This window comes from Protopterus annectens, chromosome 8.part0, assembly GCF_019279795.1.
Source record: "Protopterus annectens isolate FY-2018-M chromosome 8.part0, PAN1.0, whole genome shotgun sequence".
NCBI lineage: Eukaryota > Metazoa > Chordata > Ceratodontiformes > Protopteridae > Protopterus > Protopterus annectens.
Genome location: NC_056741.1, coordinates 1,785,248,910 through 1,785,273,873, shown reverse-complemented (window position 1 = coordinate 1,785,273,873; position 24,964 = coordinate 1,785,248,910).

Below are 24,964 nucleotides of genomic sequence, written 5' to 3'. Positions count from 1 at the left end.
TCACACAACACAATTCCAGTATCACATAGTCCCACCACATCAGCGAACCAAGCACATAAATACACAAAAACATACTCGGAGGCTCTAAATAAAAATCTACCTAAGCAACAGAGACCTCCAAAGCAGACATCCAAGCAAACGCTACCTCAAAACAAAACACGCACAACACATAGCCCACAAAGTCAGTGTGCCAAGCAGCCACAGCCCTTAAGGCTGAATAACACACCTGACACTCTTGTAATAGGTGACTCTATTGTCAGACACACTGACGTCCCACTCACCAGGCTGAATAAAGAGAAGGTCACGGTGAGCTGCCTGTCAGGTGCTAGGATCCGCCACATAACGCAAGCACTCAGGTCACTCCAAAGCAAATACAAATATGACTCAGTCATTGTACATGCTGGTGTGAATGACCTGAGATGTACCTCCCTGGACTACATGAAAAGAGACATAGAGGAGCTCTCTGATCATGTAGCCCAGGCTGGTATGACCCTGACCTTGAGCAGCATCTTACCCTCACCTAGAATGATGCCACAGTACAAAGACAAAGTGATCGATTTTAAAAATTGGCTAAAATTTTGGTGTCATTCAAAGGGGATCCAGTGTCTGTCAGCCTGGGATGACATGCTCGACAAGCCACGTTGCTTTGCTAGGGACGGCTTGCACCTGTCACCACTGGGCTTTCAGATATTGGCAAAGGCTCTTACCACCCCCATAGTGCCTTTTTTAGGCAAGGCTCAAAAGTCAAACCCACCCCCATAGACAGCACAAGGAACAAGAAACTAAGGGTAATGCTGCTAAATGCCAGAAGTCTTAACCTCAAGATGCACGCACCCGAAGCTCTCCTCAGTATGGAGAACATCGATATCTGTGCAGTGACAGAAACCTGGTTCAAGGCTCCAGAGAGCACCCCAGCACTACCAGGCTATACCTCATATCATGCTTTTCGGCCCCAAAACCCAGACCGAACCACAAAAGGAGGGGGAGTTTCCATATTTATCAAGGACATCCGCACCTCCAGGTTAGTGGCATTGCACGAAGTATCGGAGACCATCCATGTGCAACTAACAGTGGGCAAGACTGCTTTTCAGTTTATAGCATCCTACAGACCACCCACTCAAAGTCAGGAATCCCACTCGGCTTTCCTGAAAACATTGGAGAACATGAAAATCTCTCCGAACACCATTATATTGGGTGACTTCAACTACCCAAACATTGACTGGGAGCACTACTCAAGCCCCAGCACCTTATCCCAAAGGTTCCTGGAAATTATAAACTCAAATGCTATGGAACAACTAGTCACCACTCCCACAAGAGGGGACAACATACTAGACCTGATCATTACCAACATGGGGACTCTATGCTCCACACCAGAAGTATATCCCTCATTGGTAAGATCAGACCATAAATTAATTTCACTGGATGTCCACATCCCGACCCCACCCCCAGCCCAGAAAACCACAGTGAAAAACTTCTCAAAAGCGAACTTCTCACGTCTCAAAACTGAAGTGGAATCCTTCAAGGCCCCAGGGCCAGTGGAAACTATGGCCCAAACTGCAGAATCCTATATAAACGCATTCTACGGACATCTCCACAAATGCATGGATCATGCTATCCCAAACAAAACCAAGACCAAATCATCCAAAGGCAGGCGTCCAGTCTGGTGGACCCCTGCCATAATTAAACTATACAACAGAAGGAGGAAGCTACTACATGATAGAGCAAAATCCCTAATAGAGAAGGCATCTCTGATCAGTACTAGCAAAAAATTACGATCCCTCATAAAATCCTCCAAGGCCAGCTTCGAGAGAAAAATTGCACAGGACACCAAAGACAATCATAAGGCTTTTTTCAGTTATGTTAGAAACCTGGGATGCAACTCCTAGACTTGTTCTGAGTTGATTCTAGACGACAAAAAATACACTGAACCCACAGACATCGCCAATATCCTGGCAGACAGGTTCAGTGCAAACATCTCCCCCCCCCCTACCCCCCAAAAGAGCAAGTATCTATCCCAGCAGAGGGCTGCCTACCAAACATCTCTGATGCTCAGGTGAAGGCTGCCCTCTCCAAAGCAAAAACCACTGCCTCCATGGGACCAGATGGCATCCCAGGTTGCATCCTACATGAACTCCAAGAGGAACTAATCCCTCAAATAAAACAGCTATACAATCTCAGCCTCACTACAGGATATGTGCCCACAGAATGGTGTACAGCAACAGTGGTCCCACTCCACAAAGGTGGAGCCTCTTCGGACCCTGGAAACTATCGCCCCATAAGCCTGACTAGCTTAGTCTGCAAGGCTATGGAGAGGATCATCATGGAGCTCATAAACAAAGAAATTGGAGACCTACAGACACTAGATCCTACCCAGTTCAGCTTTGTCAAGGGCAGATCCTGCCTTTTGAACCTGGTTGACTATGGCTCACCAAGTTCGCAGATGACTACAAACTGGGTGCCATAATCAACTCTCCAGCTGACACAAACATCCTTCAAAAAGGTCTCACAGAGACAGATAACTGGTGCCAGCACCATGGTTTAAAGCTAAATGCCAAAAAATGTATAGTCATACCCTTTGGCAAAAACAATGTGCCCACAAATTACCACATAGGCGGAAACCCATTAAGTACAGAGAAAGTTATTAGGGACCTGGGGACCCAAGTTGATAGCAATCTCTCCTTTGAAAAGCACATTGCCAAAGTGGTTAGAAAGACCTTCTACATAGCATACCTCATCACGAAGGGTTTCACATCTAGATCAAGAGAGGTAATCATGCCCCTTTATTCATCTCTCATCAGGCCCATCATAGAATACAATGCCCCTTTTGGGATGTACCTTACCCGACACCTAGCATACCTCATCACGAAGGGTTTCACATCTAGATCAAGAGAGGTAATCATGCCCCTTTATTCATCCCTCATCAGGCCCATCATAGAATACAATGCCCCTTTTGGGATGTACCTTACCCGACACCTGCAGCAATTAGAAAGACCCCAAAAGTATCTCACCAAGAGGATCGAGGGTCTCAAACAGATGCCATATGCTGCTCGATTAAAAAAACTCCAGCTCTACTCAGTTGCATACCGCCTACTTCGAGGCAATCTATGCCTGACATACAAAGCTATGTCAAATCCAGAATTAATGGACATGCTCCACCTCAGTAAATCTAAATCCCTTAGAGCCACACGCTCAAGGGACTTGAACCTCAGCCCAGAAATAAATAGAACTTGCTGGAGGGACAGGTTCATAACCCAAAGGCTCCCCTTGCTCTGGAATAGAATTCCAGTTCATGTGAGGCAGAGCACCTCACTGAATCTCTTCAAGAAGAATCTCGATAAGTGGATGAGGGATTGTAGGTTTAGCCCAGGGATTACTCCCGTGTCACTATTAGACAGAGGCACAGTAAACTAAACCTTAAAAAGGGCACAGTATACTCAAATCAAGGGGTGGCGTAAGCCATACAGAATTGGGCTAGGCTTATAACTGCCTCAGGGCAGATAGCCTAGTATGAACCTATGAACCTATGAACCTAATCATGAATGCATGGGACAGGATGGTAGGTGTGTGTGATGAAATAACAGTATATCTAAACATGAATGCATGGGGTAGGATGATAGCTGTGTGTTGTTAAAGAACACTAAAATATCTAAATATGAATGCATGTGGCAGGATGGAAACTGTGTGCATTTAAAGGACAGTAACATCTCAACATGAACGGATGGCACAGGATAGTAAGTGTGTATGGTTAAAGGACAGTAACATATTTAAACATGAATGCATGTGGAGGCATGGTAGCTGTGTGTGGTTAAAGGACAGTAGCATATCTAAACATAAATGTGTGCGGCAGGATGGTAGCTGTGTGTGGTTAAAGGACAGTAACATATCTAAACATGAATGCATGGAGCAGGGTAGTAGATATGTGCTGTTAAACAACAGTAACATATCTAAACGTGAATGTATGGGATGGTACAGGTGTGTGGTTAAAGACCACAATGTATCTAAACTTGAATGCAGGTGACAGGATGATAGCTCTGTGTTGTTAACAGACAGTAATATATCTAAACATCACTTGATAGGGTAGGAGGGTAGCTGTGTATGGTTGAAGGATGGTAGAATATCTAAACATGAATGCATGGGCCAGGATAGCAGTGCTGTGTGGTTGAAGGATGGTAACATATCTAAACATGAATGCATGTGGCAGGATGGTAGGTTTGTGAAGTTAAGACAGTAACATATTTACACATTAATGTGTGTGTGGCAGGATGGAAGCTGTGTGTGGTTAAAGGACAGTAACATATCTAAACATGAATGCATGAGACAGGACTGTTGATGTCTGTTGCTAAAGGACAATAACATATCTAAACATGAATGCATGAGACAGGATGGTTGGTGTGTGTGGTTAAATGACAGTATCATATCTAAACAAGAATGCATGGGGCAGATGGTAGGTGTGTGTGCGGTTATAGGACAGTAACATATCTAAACATGAGTGCATGTCACAGGACAGTAGGTGTATGTGGTTAAAATACTATAACATATCTAAATAAGAATGCATGTGGCAGGATGGTAGTTGTGTGTGTGTGTGTGTGTGTGTGTGTGTGTGTGTGTGTGTGTGTGTGTGTGTGTGTGTGTGTGTGTTTAAAGGACAGTAACATAACTAAACATGAATGTGTGTGTGGCAGGAAGGAAGCTGTGTGTGGTTAAAGGACAGTAACATACCTAAAGATGAATGCATGGGGCAGGATTGTAGCTGTGTGTGGTTAAAGGACAGTATCATATCTAAAAATGAATTCATGGGACAGGATGGTAGGTGTGTGTGATGAAATAAGAGTATCATATCTAAACATGAATGTGTGGGGTAGTATGTTAACTGTGTGTGGTTAAAGGACAGTAACATATCTAAACATTAATGCATGGGCCAGTATCACAGCTGTGTGTGGTTAAAGGACATCAACATATCTCAACATGAATGCATGTGGTGGGATGGTAGCTGCAAGTGGTTAAAATACACTACAATATCTAAACAGGAATGCATGGGACTGGAAGGTACTGGTGTGTGTTTAAAGGGCAGCAATGTATCTAAACATGAATACATGTGGCATGATGGTATTTGTCTGTGGTTAAAGGACACTAGCATATCTAAACATGAATGCATGGGGGAGGATTGCAGCTGTATGTAGTTAAAGGACAGTACTGTATCTGAACACGAATACATGGAGCAAGATGGTATGTGTGTGTGTAGTTAAAGGACTTCTCTAAACCTGCATGCATGGGGCAGAATGGTACATGTTTGTAGTTAAAGGCCATCAACATATCTAATCCTGAACGCATGGGCCAGGTTAGCAGGTGTGTGTGGTTAAAAGACAGTAACATTTCAAAAGATGAATGCATGGGTCAGAATGGTAGGTGTGTCTGATTAAATGTCAGTAATGTATCGAAACATGAATGCAGGCAGCAGCATAGGATGTATGTGCATACCTCTCAACTGTACAGATTTTCGCAGAATGTCCAGATTTTTGTGCCATATTTTTGGCCCATTTATCATAACATTGTGGTTTTATGGCAAATTAGTGGAAAATCATTGAAGATTGAAGTTAGAAAATAATAACAGATGATTGAATTTCAGACTTCATACCCTTCAGAAAATTCATGCTAATGCAAAACCTGTTATTCTATCAACTGTCTAAGCTTGTAAGAGCAATATTAAAATATGTCCATATTTTTGGGCCTTTGTCCCACTTTTATTTATGGGTTTGTCCAGATTTCTTGCTCTAAGAGGTTGAGCGGTATGTGTATGTGTGTGATTAAAGGACAGTAGCATATTGAAATATGAATGGATATGGCAGTATGGTACAGCATTGGGGTTAAAGGACAGTAACATATCTAAACAAGAATGTATGGGGCAGGATGCTAGATGTGTGGTTAAAGGACAGTAATATATCAAAACATGAACGTATGTGTGTGGTTAAAATACAGTAAAAAATCTAATCAGCAATGCATGGTACAGGATGGTACAGTGTGTGGTTAATGGGCAGCAATGCATCTAAACATGAAGGCATGTGGCAGGATGGGTTTATATCATAACACTGAAGTGTCAAAACTTCAAATGTTATAACATCGAACCCAAAACCACGAAAGCTGGAAACCCCGAAGACTGAGAACAGCGATTTTTTTCCCTGGGAAAAAAATCACTGTTCCGATACAAAACACGAAACACATGAACATTACAAACTATTTCTAATGTGGGGGGCTTTGCCCCTACTTAAATATATCAACTCTGAGATCGCACCACAGTGGAGGAAAGAGCGAAGCCGCAGAAATGGCCCACCGGATTCTTTCCCTGGGAAAGAATTCGATGTTCTGTGGCTTCGATATTGTCAGTCTTTGAACTTTCAAGTTCAAGGTTTTCGTGTTCGAAGTTTTGACACTTAGATGTTATGAAATAGACCCGGCAGGATGGTAGCTGTGTGTGGTTAAGGGACAGTAATATACCTAAATATGACTGGATGTGCAGGAGGGTAGCTGTGTCTGGTTGAAGGGCAGTAAAATATCTAAACATGAATGCATGTGGCAGGATGGAAAGTGGGTGAGGTTAAAGGACCATAACATATTTAAACATAAATGCATGTGGCAAGATGGTAGGTTTATGAAGTTAAAGGACAGTAATATATATATGAACAAGAATGCATGTGGCAGGATGGTAGCTGTGTGTGTTTAAAGGACAGTAACATATCTAAACATGAATACATGGGGCATGATAGTGCATGTGTGTGTCGATAAAGAGTAGTGACATATAAACATGAATGCATGTGGTAGAATGGTAGTTGTGTGTGTGTTTAAGCACAGTAACATATCTACACATGAATGCATGTAGTAAGATGGAAGTCGTGTGTGGTTAAAGCACTGTAACATACTTAAACATGAATACATGAGACAGGATTGTTGCTATCTGTGGTTAAAGGAGAGTGACATATCTAAACATGAATGCATGAGACACAGGATAGTTGGTGTGTGTGGTTACATTACAGTATCATATCTAAACATGAATGCATGGGGCAGGATGGTAGCAGTGTGTGGTTAAAGGACAGTATCATATCTAAACACGAATGCATGAGGCACAAAGGTAGGTGTGTTTGGTTAAAGGACAGGAACATATCTAAAACTGAATGCATGTGGAAGAATGGTAGCTGTGTATGGTTAAAGGACATGAACATATATAAAGATGAACACTTAGGGCAGGATTGTATTTATGTGTGGTTAAAGGACAACAACATATCTAAAAATGAATGCGTGTGGCAGGATTGTAGGTGTTTTTATTTAAAGGGCAGTAACATATCTACACAATATCTATACAGGAATGCATGGGGCAGGATGGTAGGGGTTTGTGGTTAAAAGAAAGTAACACATGTAAACATGAATGCATGTGACAGATTGTAGTTTTCTGTGCTTCAAGGACAGTAGCATATCTAAACATAAATGCATGGGGCAGGATGGTAGGTGTCTGTGGATAAAGGTCAGTACTATATCTAAACATGGTTGCATGTCGCATCATGGTAGGTGTGTGTGGTTAAATGACAATAGCATATCTAAACATGAAAGCATAGGGAATGATTTTAGCTGTGTGTAATTAAAGGACAGTACCATGTCTGAACATGAACACATGGGGCAAGATGGTATGTGTGTGTAGTTAAAGGACTTTGACATATCTAAGCATGCATGCATTAGGCAGAATGGTACTTGTGTGTAGTTAAAGGACATCAACATATGTAAACCTGAATGCATGGGGTATGATGGTCACAGTGTGTATGGTTAAATGATAGTATCATATCTAAACATGAATGAATAGGGCAAGATGGCATGTGTGTGCATTTAAAGGACAATAGCATATCTAAACTTGAATTTATGGGGTAGAATGGTGTATATATGTGTAGTTATAGGACAGTAACACATCTAAACATGAATGCATGTGACAGGATGGAAGGCATGTTTGGTTAAAGGACAGTAACAGATTGAAAGATGAATGCATGTGGCAGGGTGGTAGCTATGGTGGTTAAAGGACAGTAACATATCTAAACATGAATGCATGTAGCAGGATGGCAGTTGTGTGTGTGTGCTTAAAGGACAGTAATTAGAAGTTATGTCCTTACCATAACGTTCCATGTGGAGTGTTCATCTCGCCTTTGTTCTTACACCTGGGTTCGGAGCCGATCCTCGGCTCCGTGTCGGCCGCTTGGCAAGCTCTGCATCGAGAAGAAGCTCGAGACCAACCTAACTCCCACAATCCCCCTCTGCCTTTACCTCAGATCTAGTTTGCAGGAAAACCAGAAGTCAACAGAGAGAGAAACACATTCATGTCAAGCAGAATATAACTGAAAAGAAACATATACATATATATATATATATATATATATATATACATATATAGACAACCACTGCGTAAGGCAGAAGCAGGAGAAACTAAACCAGACACCAAATTGGACGTTCTTCCTGAGGGTGGGAGGGTGGGAATGTAAGAACAAAGGCGAGATGAACACTCCACATGGAACGTTATGGTAAGGACATAACTTCTAAATGTGAGAGTGTTCAATCTCGCCGTTTGTTCTTACACCTGGGTAGCGTCCCTAGCTCCATGTTCCTGAGGAACTCACGGGAGAACGTTCTTGAGCACAGCGGAACCAAAGGTTGCCCTGTCCCTAGAAACCTTGTCTACCTTGTAATGAGAAATGAATGTATGTGGTTTAGACCAAGTGGCAGCTGCACAAATAGTGTCTAATGGTAGGTGAGCTGCATGAGCCAGGGATGTAGATACCGATCTTGTAGAGTGCCCCTTGGGTTTGACAGGTAAAGTTTGTTCCGAAGCAGCATAAACAAAAATAATGCAATCAGTTAGCCATTTGGAAAGGGTTCATTTAGTAACTGCTATACCTTTCCTGCTGTCTGCAAAGGCTACAAAGAGTTGATCTGTCTTCCTGTGATCCTTTGTTCTATCCAAGTAAAATCTAAGTTGTCTATGAACATCCAACTTGTGTAACATATATTCCAACTTATTGGAATGGTTTTTGAAAAAGGTAGGGAGCTCAATGGATTGATTAATGTTATTAACGGAGCAAACTTTGGGGAGAAAGGACGGATTAGTGTGAAGAGATACTCTATCAGAGTGAAAGATCAAATAAGGGTGTTTAATAGAAAGAGCCTGAAGCTCTGACACCCGTCTGGCCGATGTAATGGCCACCAAAAAGAGGGTCTTCCACGACAAATATTTCAAAGGACAAGAAGAGGCTGGTTCAAACGGAGGTAGCATCAACTTAGATAGTAGAAGGTTCAAGTTCCAAGGTGATGTAGGAGTTCTAACTGGTGGTCTAATATGGAAAGATCCTTTCAGAAAGGCCTTACAAAGTCTGTGAGCCATAATAGGAGCCCCACATTCTTCCACATGAAAGTTGGAAATGGCAGCCAGTTGCACTCTCAAGGTGGCAGGAGAAGCTCCTTGGTGGAACAATTCGGTCAAAAACTCCAAGATCTTATTTAAAGGAGCTATAACAGGGTCCAATTGCTGTGTATTTGCCCAGTGAACAAAACGCTTCCATTTACTAGAGTAAGTCTTTGTAGTGGAAGCTTTATGAGAAGCCACTAGTATATTCTGAACTGCAGACAAAAGAAGATCAGACCTGGCTAAGTAGGGAAGCGGAGCAGCCAAGCTGCTAGTTTGAGTGAAAGTAGCGAGGGGTGGGGAGCCCCTGACGAATGGGTCAGCAGGTCCGGCTCTGGGTCCAGGATCCAGGGTTCCCGAATGCGAGTAAATTAGTCAATCCAGTAGTCAATCCAAAGTTAAAGGGGTGGGGTAGGCCCCGAGGGAAAACTCTAATAAAGTATATAAAAATTATATACGGAACCGAGAAACCCTCGATACACTACTCACACACACACACAGTCACTTAAGGAACAACTTTTTTAGAAAAAAATAGAAGAAATATAAGAAAATAATTAATCTTAGCTTGAGTTGGCCCGAGCTCATCAAATCTGATGCGAACGTTGCAGCGGCAAACTAGATCTGAGGTAAAGGCAGAGGGGGATTGTGGGAGTTAGGTTGGTTTCGAGCTTCTTCTCGATGCAGAGCTTGCCAAGCGGCCGACACGGAGCCGAGGATCGGCTCCAAACCCAGGTGTAAGAACAAACGGCGAGATTGAACACTCTCACATCATATCTTAATATTAATGTATGTGGCAGGATGGAAGCTGTGTATGGTTAAAGGACATTAACATACCTAAACATGAATGCATGGGACGGAATTGCAGCTGTGTGTGGCTAAAGGAAAGTAAGATATGTAAACATGAATGCATGTGGTAGGATGTCAGTTATGTGTGTGTTAAAGGACAGTAACATATCTAAACTTGAATGGGTGTGGCAGGAAGGAAGCTGTATGTAGTTAAATGACAATAAAATACATAACCATGAATGCATGAGGTAGGATTGTTGCTGTCTGTGGTTAAAGGATGGTAACATAGCTAAACATGAATACATGGGCAGGATGGTTGGTGTGTGTGGTTAAAGGACAGTAATGTTTCTAAACATGAAAGTATGTGGCAGGATGGTAGCAGTTTGTGGTTAAGAACAGCATCATTTCTAAATATGAATACATGGAGCATGAAGACATGTTTGTGTGTTTAAAGGACAGTAAAATATCAAAATGTCAATCCATGTGGATGGATGGTAGCTGTGTGTGGTTAAAGGGATCAACATATATAAACATGAATACATGGGGCAAGATGGAATCTATGTGTGTTTAAAGGACAATAACATATCTAAACTTTAGTGCATGTAGCAGGATTGTAGTTGTCTCTAGTTAAAGGACAGTAACATATCTAAACATGAATGCACGTGGCAGCATGGTAGCTTTGTATTGTTAATGGACAGTAGCATATCTAAACATGAATACATGAGGCAGGATGGTAGGGGGTTGTGTGGTTAATGGACATTACTGTATCTAAACATGAGTGCATGCCACATGATGGTAGGTGTGTGTGGTTAAAGGACAATAACATATCTAAACATGAATGCATGGGGAAGGATTGTAGCTGTTTGTAGTAAAAGGACAGTACTGTATCTGAACATGAATACATGGGGCAAGATGGTATGTGTGTGTAGTTAAAGGACTTCAACATATCTAAGCTTGCATGCATGGGGCAGAATTCTACATGTGTGTAGTTAAAGGACATCAACGTATCTAAACATGAATGTATGGGTCAGGATAGTAGGTATGTCTGGTTAAGTGCCAGTAATGTATCAAAACATGAATGCATGTGGAAGAATAGTACCTGTGTTTCATTAAAGGGCATCAACATATCTAAACATGAATGCATGGACAGCACGGTATTTATTTGTCAATAAGGGACATCAACATATCAAAGCATGCATGCATGTGAAAAGATTATATGTCCTTGTATTTCAAGGATAGTAACATACCTTAACATGATTGCAAGAGGCAGGATGGTATTTGTGGTTAAAGGAGAGTAACATATTAAAGCATGAATGCCTATGATCTCATGATCAGTGTGCGTGATTAAATTATAGTAATATATCTAACAAGAATGTATGGGGAAGGATGGTACATGCGTGTTGCTAAAGGACAGTGACATATATAACAATGAACACATGAGGCAGGATGGCACCTGTGTGTGTTTGAAGGACAGTAAAATATATAGACATGAAAGCATGTGGCGAGATGGAAGGTGTGTGTGGTTAAAACACAGTAACAAATCTAAACATGAATGCGTGTGGCAGGATGGAAGGTATGTGCATAAAGAACTGCGAAATATGTAAACATGAATGCATGGGTGAGGATGGAAGCTGTGTGTATCTGACGAACAGTAAAATATCTAAACATGTATGCATGTGGCAGGATGGAAGATGTGTATAGTTAAAGGACAGTAATATATGCAAACATGAATACATGTGGCAGGATGGTAGCTTTCTGTGGTTAGAGAACATTAACATACCTAAACATAAATGCATGGGGCAGGATAGTAGCTCGGTCTGGTTAAAGGATACTAACATATTTAGATTTTAGCGCATGGGACAGGATGATAGCTGTGTGTGCTTAAAGAACAGAAAAATATCTAAACATGAATGTATGGGTCTGGGTGGAAGTGCTGGTCAAATGACATCAACATATCTAAACATGAATGTATGTGGCAGGATGGTAGCTGTGTGTGGTTAAAGGATAGCAAAATATCTAAACATGAATGCATGTGGCAGGATGGAACCTGTGTGTAGTTAAATAGTAAAATATCTAAACATTAATGCATGGGGCAGGATGGCAGATGTGTCTGCATTTAATGGGCATTAACATATCTAAACAAGAATGTGTTTAGCAGGATGGAAGCTGGGTGTTTGTAAAGGACAGTAACATATCTAAACATGAATGCATGGGGCAGGATGGTAGGTGTGTGTGGTGAAATAATAGTATATCTAAACATGAATGCATGGGGTAGAATGGTAGCTGTGTGTTATTAAAGAACAGTAAGATATCTAAATATGAATGTATGTGGCGGGATGGAACCTATGTGTAGTTAAACAGTAAAATCTCTAAACATGAACGCAGGGGGCAGGATTGTTGCTGTCTGTGGTTAAAGGACAGTAACATAGCTAAACATGAATGCATGGGGCATGATGGCTGGTGTGTGTGTGTGTGTGTGTGTGTGTGTGTGTGTGTGTGTGTGTGTGTGTGTGTGTGTGAGTGTGTGTGTGGTTAAAGGAGAGTAAACTATCTAAAAGTCAGTCCATGTGGAAGGATGGTAGCTGTGTGTGGTTAAAGGACATCAACATATATAAACATGAATACATGGGGCAGGATGGTATGTATGTGTGGTTAAAGGACAGTAAAACATCTAAACATTTATGCATGTGGCAGGATTGTAGGTGTCTGTATTTAAATGCCAGTAACTTAGCTAAACCTGAACGCATGGGGCAGGATGGTAGGTACTTGTGGTAAAAAGACAGTACCATATCTAAACATGTGTGCATGTTGCACGATGGTAGGTGTATGTGGTTAAAGGGCAATAACATATCTAAGCATGAATGCATGGGGAAGGATTGCATCTGTGTGTAGATAAATGACAGTATCATATCTGAACATGAATACATGGGGAAGGATGGCATGTGTGTATAGTTAAAGGACCTCAACATATCTAAGCTTGCATGCATGGGGCAGAATGCTATATCTCTGTAGTTAAAGGATGTCAACACTACTAAAACTGAATACATGAGGCAGGATGGTAGATGTGTGTAGTTAAAAGACAATAACATTTCAAAACATGAATGCATGGGTCAGGATAGTAGGTAAGTCTAGTTAAATGTTAGTAATGTATCTAAACATTAATGCATGTGGCAGGACGGTAGGCATGTGTGGTTAAAGGACAGTATCATATCAAACATGAATGCAAGGGGCAGCATGGTCACTGTGCATGGCTAAATGACAATAACATGTCTAAGGATGAATGTATGTGGAAGGATAGTAGCTGTGTCTAGTTAAAGGAAATCAAAATATTTAAACATGAATGCATGGGTTAGCATGGTATTTATTTGTGGATTAATGACATCAACATATCTAAACATGAATGCATGTGAAAGGGTTATACGTGTTTGTATTTAAAGGAAAGTAACATATCTAAACATAATTGCAAAGGGTAGGATGGTAGGTATTTGTGGTTAAAAGAGAGTAACATATCAAAACATTAATGCATGTGGCCACATGATAAGTGTGTGTGGTTAAACAAGAGTAACATATCTAACATGAAAGCATTACGCAGGGTGGTACATGTGTTTGGTTAAAGGACAGTAACATGCAAACATGAATGCATGTGACAGGATGGTAGCTTTCTGTGGTTACAGGACATTAACTTATCTAAATGGTAGCTATGTGTGGTTAAAAGACAGTAACATATATAGACATTAATGCATGTGGCAAGATGGTAGCTGTATGTTGTTAAAGGACAGGAAAATATCTAAACATGAATGTATGGGTCTAGGTGGAACTGTCTGTTTAAATGGCATCAACATATCTAAACATGAATGTATGTGGCAAGATGGTAGCTGTTTGTGGTTAAAGGATAGTAAAATATCTAAACATGAATGCATGTGGCAGGATGGTAGTTATGTGTGTGTTTAAAGGACAGCAACATATCTAAACACGAATGTGTGTGGCAAGGTGGAAGTTAGGTGTTTGTAAATGACAGTGTGAAAGGTACTAATGAGAAATTTTCATTACTTGTTAAGCACCTGTTTGTTTTGATTTCCTGCCAAGGAGTGTATCATGTAACTGATTTGTTTGCAGTTAAAATAATTCTGTAGAATCTCCTTGCTCCTTTATGCAACCAAGTATTACAGCAAGACACCAACAGGGAGTGAGGGTGTGGAACAATACTACAACTACTAGCCTACACTCTTTTTGACAGTAAACACTACAGAAATGTTTATCACAGCAGAAGAACAGCAGTGAGCCACCCACCCCTACTATAAATTTGATCTGGGACACTCCTCCCAGTCTAGTGTCATTAGCTCATTCTACCTAATACAGAGAGAACATTTGAGAAGGCCAACCCACTTAGTTTCCTAACCCTGAATTATCTTTTTGCTTCTCCTCGCTCCCTTTCCTTTACAAAACAAACTTTTTTTGCTAGAATCTCCCTGTGTTCTGCTTAAATGTAACAAAAAATATGCTTGTTTCCTGCCTTTCCTGTAACTAGTCTAGTCCAGATACAGATTTCTGTATCCAGGACTATTTGTAAGCTTCTGAGCCCCCCAAGCCTGTGTTGGAGGGAAGCCTGCTAGCGTATCTGTGGGAGTGGTAAGCCCTAGGTAACCTATCTACCACATAAGGAGCAGTTTCTGGCTCAGAAATTGTAGTTATTGGCTGTTGGGGCAGTTTTTCCATCTCTCTCAACTTTCTGATTTAAAAGCCAGCATTCACACTTGTTTCCCCCTTTCCTGTAACTAGTCTAGTCCAAATACAAATTTGCTGCATCCAGGACTGTTTGTAAGTTCCTGAGCCCCCCAAACCTTTCTGTGTTGGAGGGAAGCCTTCTAGCTTATCAGTGGGAGTGGTAAGCACTAGGTAACCTATTGACCACATAAGGAGTGGTTCTGGCCCAGAAATTGTAGTTATTGGCTGTTTGGGCAGTTTTTCCATCTCTCTCAACTTTCTGATTTAAAAGCTCACATTTGAACTTGTTTCCCCCTTTTCCTGTAACTAGTCTAGTCCAGATACAGATTTGCTGTATCCAGGACTGCTTGTAAGATACTGAGGCCCCCAAGCCATTCTGTGTTGGAGGGAAGCCTGCTAGCTTATCGGTGGGAGTGGAAAGTACTAGGTAACCAATCTACCACATAAGGCGTGGTTTCTGGACCAGAAATTGTAGTTATTGGCCGTTTGGGCAATTTTTCCATCTTTCTCAACTTTCTGATTTAAAAGCCCTCATTTGCACTTGTTTCTTTCCTGTAACTACTCTAGTACAGATACAGATTCTTAGTTTTAGCACTCAAATTTGCTTATTCATGCTCAGCACTTGCTCAGAGCTTGTTGTAAACACTAAATAAGCTACAAATTACTACAGCAATTAACCTTCCTCATTATCTAGAGGAAAACAGTTTTTGTACTTACTTTCCTCACTTGCTTAGAGAAACACAGCACTTGTACTCACTTTCTTCACTTGTCTAGAGGAAAATATTTTTTTTATTCAGGCATGTCCAAGGGTCAGCTCCCAGTGTTCTCTCCTGTCTATCTGATGAATCTGGGCATCTTGGGGCAATGTAGCAATTGCCTCATGTACACAGACAACCCTCTCCTCCTACCATCCAACACTACAACCTGTGAGAGATGCACTTATCTAGCCAAACTGGAGGTAAAGCTCTCTCCAACCAAGACTGAACGTGACAGTCAAGAGGAGAAGGTAAACACTTGCACCACACCACACTCATCACATAGTCCCACTAAACCTACACCACCAAAATCCACACATAGAAACACAAAAACATTCACAGAGGCTCTCAATAATCTGCTCAAGCAACAGAGACCTCTAAAGCAGAAACGCAAGCAACCTCCACCCCCCCCAACACAACCCAAATGACATAGCCCACAGACTCAGTGTGCCACTCAACCACAGCCCATAAGGCAAAACAACGTACCCAACACACTAGTCATAGGTGACTCTATAGTCAGGCACACTGATGTCCCACTCACCATGCTACACAAGGAATAGGTTACTGTCAGCTGCCTGTCGGGTGCCAGGATCCACCACATAACTCACACACTCAGGTCACTTCACAACAAGTACAAATATGACACTGTCATTGTCCATGTTGGTGTGAATGACCTGAGATGTACCTCCCTGGACTACATGAATAGAGACATGGAAGAGCTCTCCGGTCTTGTAGCCCAGGCAGGTATGACCCTAGCCCTGAGTAGCATCCTGCCATCCCCCAGAATGACATCACAGTACAAGGACAAAGTGATTGACTTCAACAATTGGCTAAGCTTCCGGTGTCATTCTAAGTGGATCCAGTATCTGTCTGCCTGGGACGACATGGTCGACAGACCAGGATTCTTTGCCAGAGATGGCCTGCACCTGTCACCCCTGAAATTCTGGATACTGGCTAAGGCTCTTGCCACCCCTACAGTGCCTTTTTTAGGCAAGGTTCAAATGACAAATTCACCAACATAACAGGAACAGGCAAGCAAAAACTGAGGGTAATGCTACTGAATGCTAGAAGTCTCATCTTCTTTTGGCTGTTCCTATTAGGGGTCGCCACAGCAGATCACCTGTTTCCATTTCTTCCTGTCCTCTGCATCTTGCTCTGTCACACCAACCACCTGCATGCCCTCTCTCACCACATCCATAAACCTTATCTTAGGCCTTCCTCTTTTTCTGTTACTTGGTAGCTTCATCCTTAGCATCTTTTTCCCAATATACTCAGCATCCCTCCTCAGCACATGTCCAAACCAACGTAATTGTGCCTCTCTGGCTTTGTCTCCAAACCTTCTAACCTGGGCTGACCCTCTAATATACTTATTTCTAATCCTGTCCACCCTCGTCACACCCAGTGCAAATCTTAACATCTTTAATTCTGCCACATCCAGCTCAAACTCCTGCCTTTTTGTCAATGCCACTGTCTCCAACCCATATAACATAGCTGGTCTCACTACCCTCTTGTAGACCTTCCCTTTCACTCTTACAGGTACTCGTCTGTCACAAATCACTCCTGACACACTTCTCCACCCACTCCATCCTGCCTGTACTCTCTTCTTCACCTCTCTTCCACACTCACCGTTACTCTGAACTATTAACCCCAAGTATTTAAACTCATCCACCTTCACCACCTCTACTCCTTGCATCCTCACCATTCCTCTATCCTCCCTCTCATTCACACACATATATTCTGTCTTAGTCCTGCTGACCTTCATTCCTCTTCTCTCTAGAGCATATCTCCATCTCTCCAGGGTCTCCTCCACCTGTTCCCTACTCTCATTACAGATCACAATGTCATCTGCAAACATCATAGTCCACGGGGACTCCTGTCTGATATCATCTGTTAACCTGTCCATCACCATTGCAAATAAGAAAGGGCTCAGAGCTGATCCTTGATGTAACCCCACCTCCACCTTAAACGCATCTGTCACTCCCACCACATACCTCACCGCTGTCACACTACCCTTGTACATATCCTGTACCACTCTTACATACTTTTCTGACACCCCTGACTTCCTCATACAATACCACAACTCCTCTCTAGGCACCCTGTCATATGCTTTCTCTAAGTCTACAAAAACACAATGCAACTCCTTCTGACATTCTCTGTACTTCTCTATCAACACTCTCAGAGCAAAGATCGCATCTGTAGTGCTCTTTCCTGGCATGAAACCATACTGCTGATCACTAATCATCACGTCCCTTCTTAACTTTGCTTCCACTACTCTCTCCCATAACTTCATGCTGTGACTGATCAATTTTATCCCTCTGTAGTTACTACAGCTCTGCACATCACCCTTATTCTTAAAAATCGGTACCAAAACACTTTTTCTCCATTCCTCAGGTATCCTCTCACTTTCCAAGATTTCATTAAACAATCTGGTTAACAACTCCACTGCCATTTCACCTAAACACCTCCATTCTTCCACAGGTATGTCATCTGGGCCAGCAGCCTTTCCATTCTTCATTCTCTTCATAGCTATCCTTACTTCCTCCTTGCTAATCCATTGTACTTCATGATTCACTATCCCTACATCATCCAACCTTCTCTCCCTCTCATTCTCTTCATTCATCACCCCCTCAAAGTACTCTTTCCATCTCCTCAACACACTCTCCTCGCTTGTGAGTATGTTTCCCTCATTATCCTTTATCACCTTTACCTGCTGCACATCTTTCCTAGCTCGGTCTCTCTGTCTAGCCAATTTATACAGGTCCTTTTCTCCCTCCTTAGTGTCCAACCTTTCATACAACTCTTCATATGCCTTATCCTTAGCCTTTGCCACCTCTCTCTTTGCCATGCACCTCATCTCCTTATGCTCCTGTCTACTTTCTTCATCTCTCTGACAATCCCACTTCTTCTTTGCCAACCTCTTTCTCTGTATACTCTCCTGTACATCCTCATTCCACCACCATGTCATCCTTCCTCTGTCCAGATGTGATACCAAGCACCTTTCTAGCCGTCTCCCTTACTAGCTCTGCTGTAGTTACCCAGCTATTTGGTAACTCTTCACTGCCACCCAGTGCCTGCCTTAACTCTTCCCTGAACTCCATCTCACAATTACCCTTTTTCAATTTCCACCTCTTGATCCTTGGTGCTGCCCTCACACTCCTCCTCCTCTTCTTGATAACCAACGTCATCCTACAAACCACTATCCTATGCTGCCTAATGACACTTTCTCCAGTCACTACTTTACAGTCTCCAATCTCCTTCAAACTGGCCCTCCTACGTAAGATATAATCCACCTGTGTGCATCTTCCTCCACTCTTGTATGTGACCCTATGCTTCTCCCTCTTGTTAAAACACATATTCACCACAGCCATGTCCATCCTTTTCGCAAAATCCACTACCATCTGACCTTCTGCATTCCTTTGTTTAACACCATACCTACCCATCACTTCCTCATCCCCTCTGTTCCCTTCACCAACATGCCCATTGAAATCTGCTCCAATCAGCACTCTCTCACCCTTGGGTACAGTCATCACCATTTCATCCAATTCACTCCAAAATTTTTCTTTCTCATCCATTGCACACCCAACTTGTGGAGCATATGCACTAACAACATTCACCATTACACCATCAATTTCCAGCTTTATAAACATCACTCTATCCAACACTCTTTTCACCTCCAAAACACTCACAGCATACTGTTCCTTCAGAATAACTCCTATGCCATTTCTCCTCCCTTGCACATCATGATAAAACAATTTGAACCCACCTCCGATACACCTAGCCTTACTCCCCTTCCATCTGGTGTCTTGCACACACAATATATCAATCTTCCTTCTGTCCATCATATCAGCTAGCTCTCGCTCTATACCAGTCATACTGCCAACATTCAAAGTTCCGACCCTCACTACCACAGTCCTAGCCTTTTTTCTCAACTCCTGCCTCCAGCCATGTCTTCCACCTCTTCTCCTCCTTCGGCCAACAGTAGCCCAATTTCTGCCAGCACCCTGTAGGCTAACAGTACTGGTGGCGTTCGTTGTTAACCCAAGCCTCGACCAATCTGGTAAAAAAATTTTTTCTTGGTGACTGCACGAGGTACTCCTTAAAATGGAGAACATTGATATCTGTGCATTACTGAGACCTGGGTCAAGGCACCAGAGAGCACCCCTGCATTACCAGGCTATTACTCATACCACACTTTTCAGCCATCTAACCTGGACCAGAACACCAAAGGCGGAAGTGTGTCCATATTCATTAGGGATATCCACACTTCCAGGCTAGTTGCTCAGTATAATGCACCCAAGGTTATCCAAGTGCAACTAACTCTGGGCAAAACTGCAATCCAAATTGTAGCTTGCTACAGATCCCCCACTATGCTCCAGGATTCCCACTCCTCTTTTCTTGATATACTGGAAAATATTAGGGTTCAACCAAACACCCTAATAATGGGTGATTTCAACTGCCCCACCATTAACTGGGAAAACTACTCATGTACCAACTCCTTCGCTCTTCACTTCCTGGATCAACTTATCCACACCGCCACCAAGGGCAACAATATCCTAGACCTCGTCATTACCAACATGAGTGACTGGTGTTCCACACCTGAAGTCAACTCCTTGTTGGTCAGATCCGACCATAAGCTAATCACCCTAGATATCCACATCCCGCCCTCACCCCTCATTAAGGAAACCATGGTAAAACATTTCTCCAAAGCCAACTTCATGCTTCTTAAGACAGAAGTGGTGAACTTCATGACACCCATGCAGATGGACAATACGGTTACGTCTGCTGAATTTTACATAAATACACTCTATAAGCACTTACACGAGTGCATGGATCATACTATCCCAAATAGAACCAAGACACTATCCTCCAAAAAAAGGAAGCCAATCTGGTGGTCCCCTGCTATAAACAAACTCTACAACAGAAGGAAGAAACTGTTGCAAAAGAGAGTAAAATCCCATGAGTGGAGGAGCTCCCTGGTCAGCCACAGTAAGAAGATGAGATCCCTTATAAGATCCTCCAAAGCTAGCTATGAAAACAAAATTGCCACTGATTCTAGGGACAACCACAAAGCATTCTATAGCTATGTCAAGAATCTCAATAGCAGCACCCAGATCTGCTCTGAGTTACAGCACAACAACATGAAAATTATAGAACCAACTGATATTGCCAACATCCTGGCAGATAGGTTCAGTGCTAACTTTACCCATCTCTCATCCCTTAAAGGGCTCATATCCATGCAGGAAAAATGCAGAGTCCCTGTAATCACAACTATGCAGGTAAAAGCTGCACTCTCTAAAGCCAAAAACACAGCATCCATGAGACTGGACAACATCTCAGGCTGCGTTTTACATGAACTTCAGTACAAACTGGGTCCCCACCTAAGCACCATGTTCAATCATAGCCTCACGTCATGCTTTGTGCCCACTTAATGATGCACAGCAACAGTTATCCCACTCCACAAAGGGGGAGCCACCACTGATCCCGGAAACTATCACCCTATTAGCCTGACGAGCCTGGTCTGTAAGGCCATGGAACGTATCATCATGGAACTCATAATCAAAGACATTGGTAACCTCCAAACTCTGGACCTCACCCAGTTCGGGTCTGTGAAAGGCAGATCATGCCTCCTGAACCTGATTGACTTCTTTGAGGCAGTCACCAAAGCAGTAGATGAGGGTAAGGTGGTTCACACAGCCTATCTTGACCTAGCCAAGGCTTTTGACAGCATCCCCCATTCTGGAATTATAGCTCAACTCACTAAACTAGGTATAAATCCCTACATCACAAGATGGGTTGCCAACTGGCTCACTGACAGAACCCATACTGTAAAAGTTGTAGACTCCAAATCTTACTTCAAACCAGTGACAAGTGGAGTACCACAGGGTTCAGTCCTGAGACCTCTCCTGTTTGGTATCTACTTTTCTGAAGTACAGGCTAACACAGAAGGCCTTTGGCTAATGAAGTTCACAGATGACTGCAAACTAGGAGTCATAGTCAAGTCCCCAAATGATGTGGATATCCTGGAGAAGGGCCTCACTGAGACAGATGCCTGGCATCAGAACCACGGCCTCAAGCTCAATGCCAAAAAGTGCATTGTCATCTCCTTTGGTAAAAACTCTGTACCCATGAACTACCACATAGGTGGCAGTCTACTTAACGCCAAATGTGAGATAAAAGACCTTGGGACCCAGGAGGACAGTAGTCTCTCCTTTGATAATCACCTCGCCACAGTAGTCAGGAAATCTTTCTACATGGCACACCTCATCACAAAAGGGTTCTCATCCAGGAAAAAAGAGGTCATTGTTCCCCTCTACTCGACACTCATTAGACCCATTATAGAGTACAATGCCCCTTTTGGAATGTACCTCACAAGACATCTGCAGCAGCTGGAAAGGCCACAGAAGTACCTCACAAAGAGGATTACTGGCCTCAAACAGATGCCCTACATTGACCGTCTCAAAAAACTCCAGCTTTACTCCATAGCATATCACCTCCTCTGAGGTGATCTCTGCCTAACATGTAAAACTATGTCAAACTCAGAGCTGTTGGACATGCTACACCTAAAGAAATCCCAATCCCTCTGAGCTATACGCTCTAGGGACCTAAACCTTGTCACCACAATAAATAGGACATGCTGGAGGGATAGATTCCTGTCCCAGAGACTTCCCATAGTCTGGAACAAGCTACCTATCTATGTCAAGCAAAGTTCCTCATTAGCACTCTTCAAGAAAAATCTTGATGAGTGGATGGGATATAGGAAACACATACCACGGATCACTTCTGTGCCTCTGCTCACCAGCGGCACAGGAAAATAACTTTCTTGGGTGGCGTAAGCCTGGAAACCTTGTTGGCTAGGCTTACTTAGGCCCTTGGGCCGATAGCCTTGTAACTACCTATGAACCTATGAACCTTTAAACATGAATGCATGAGACAGGATTGTAGTTGTGTGTGGTTAAAGGCCAGTAACATATCTAAATATGAATGCGTGTGGCATGATGGAAACTGTGTGTATTTAAAGGACAGTAATATCTCAACATGAAGGCATGGGGCAGGATGGTAGGCATGTGTGGTGAAAGGACAGTAACATATCCAAACTTGAATACATGGACAGGATGGCACATGTGATGGCAAAAGGGCAGTAACATATCTATCCATGAATGCATGTGGCAGAATGATAATTGTGTGTGTGTTTAAGAGCCAGTAACATATCTACACATGAATGCATATGGCAGGATAGAGGCTGTATGTGGTTAAAGGACAGTAACCAAGGGCGCCCGCAGGCAGGTGCAAGGTGGTGCACTTGCAACCCCCTGGATTTTTTAATTTATCTGTGTGATGATGTGTTGAAATCAAAAAAGGTACTGGCAAAACTGTACATTTTTCGATTTCAACTTTTTTTTCCCCCGTTAAACGGTAAACCTCGGAGGTTTGGAGGAGTCTGGTATGCTATTGGAGGCTGTAGTCACATGCATATGATGAACGCCTCTATTCCTCCTCAACTACATCTCTCTTTGTGACTGTTGACAGTTGCATAGAGTGAGAGAGTTATCCAGTTTGAGATAGTGCAGCAGATAGAGACAGTTGAGTCTACTCTAGTGAACGAGACGAGCTGTGTGAGTGTGATCGGAAAGAGCTCTTTACTTTAGCTCAGTGAGGTCAGTCAGATTATCAGATTTGTTGACTCTGTGTGCTGTGCAGCAGCACTTAAGGTACGTTGACTGTTTGAACAATTCAGAGACATGAACAAAGCTCCTGGTATTTTTTACACCGAATGAAATCGGCGCACTTCACTCAATTCAGACAAGTGTTTGAAATTTTCCCTAGTCACTAGTGGAAGATGTTCCAGTATAAAATGAAAATATTTACAGAATTTACATGGCTTTATTATGTTTGTTAGTATGTCAACTTAGTTAAACACAGTATTTTATGCCGCGGCCCCACTCAGAACCGTACATGTAGGGTGATGCACATACTGATGTTCTTTTTCCTAATTTTAAATTTCTTTTTATGCTTATTCTGCATTTTATATTACATGTGTACTGGCCTGGTCATGGCTGAAATGGTCAATGGACCAGCACACCTACCTGGTGAACAAATAGTAAATAAAAAAATTTTATTTTTGAAAACAAAATGCATGTTCATTGGAATTATGGTTATTTTTGACAGTGATGGTGATGATGATGTTTGCTTGCTTGTCTTTTCGCGCGTTTGTTGCTGAACCTGCTCGCCTGGCTCTGCACTGCTGTTATTGGAGGGAAAACAAAATTGTTTGATATGTTCTTTGCTTTGGGGCTGTGGCAGTTGGAAATTTGGGCAATGGACATTGTAGATTTTTTGTAATACCTTAGTGAAGAGGAGGAGAGAATCCAAGGGATAAAATGGCTGTGTATATACAGACTATTGTTATTGTTCTATTTCTGCTTCTTGTTGTTGAGAATTAAGGCATTGGGTAGATGATCAATTAGTGGACCAACTTGTGTAAAGAGTATTTCGAACCATCTTTACAACACAATGATTTGCAGGGTAGTGCATCTGTCAATATGGACCGACTGTAGGTACATGGATCAATATGTATATTTTTATACATGTATATATATTTTCTTGTACATGGTTTAAAAGGTAATTTTGTACATGGTTTAAAAAGTGTTTTTTAATAAACACCTGTTGCTTGCCTGCTCATTTGTGTTAGTTTTTTGTAGTAAAACTTATTTTCACAAATAAGTAAGAATATAATAATGTGTATAAAAAGTTTAATTATATTTTATATTGGAGCAACAGGTCTTCTAAAAAAAAAAAACTACAGTCATATTTAGATGTGCTACCAATACATGTAACTCCATACAACTTGCAGGAGGAGTCATTACTGTCACATTGCAGGTGCTGTGAAAAACACTTTTGGCAGACATCAAAGATTGAAACAGTACTGATTTCATGAACTTTAATTGTACTTTGACTTATGAATGGGGTACATTCCTGTCATGGTATTAGAAACCCAAAAGATTTGTTCTACCACTTTCTAAGGAGGTAGGAGGATTTATATGTGTGTGTCATACATCTCAGCTGTACAGACTTTCACAGAATGTCCAGATTTCTGCTTTATATTTTTGGTCTGTTCCTCATAAAAATTCTGTATTTTTTGAACAATTCACTAGGATGACCTAAGGATTAAATTTAATAAATAATGACATGAATTTGAGTTTCAGACTTCACATTCTTCAGAAAATGCATTCTAACACAAATCCTTTTATTCTAGCAACTTTCGAAATAT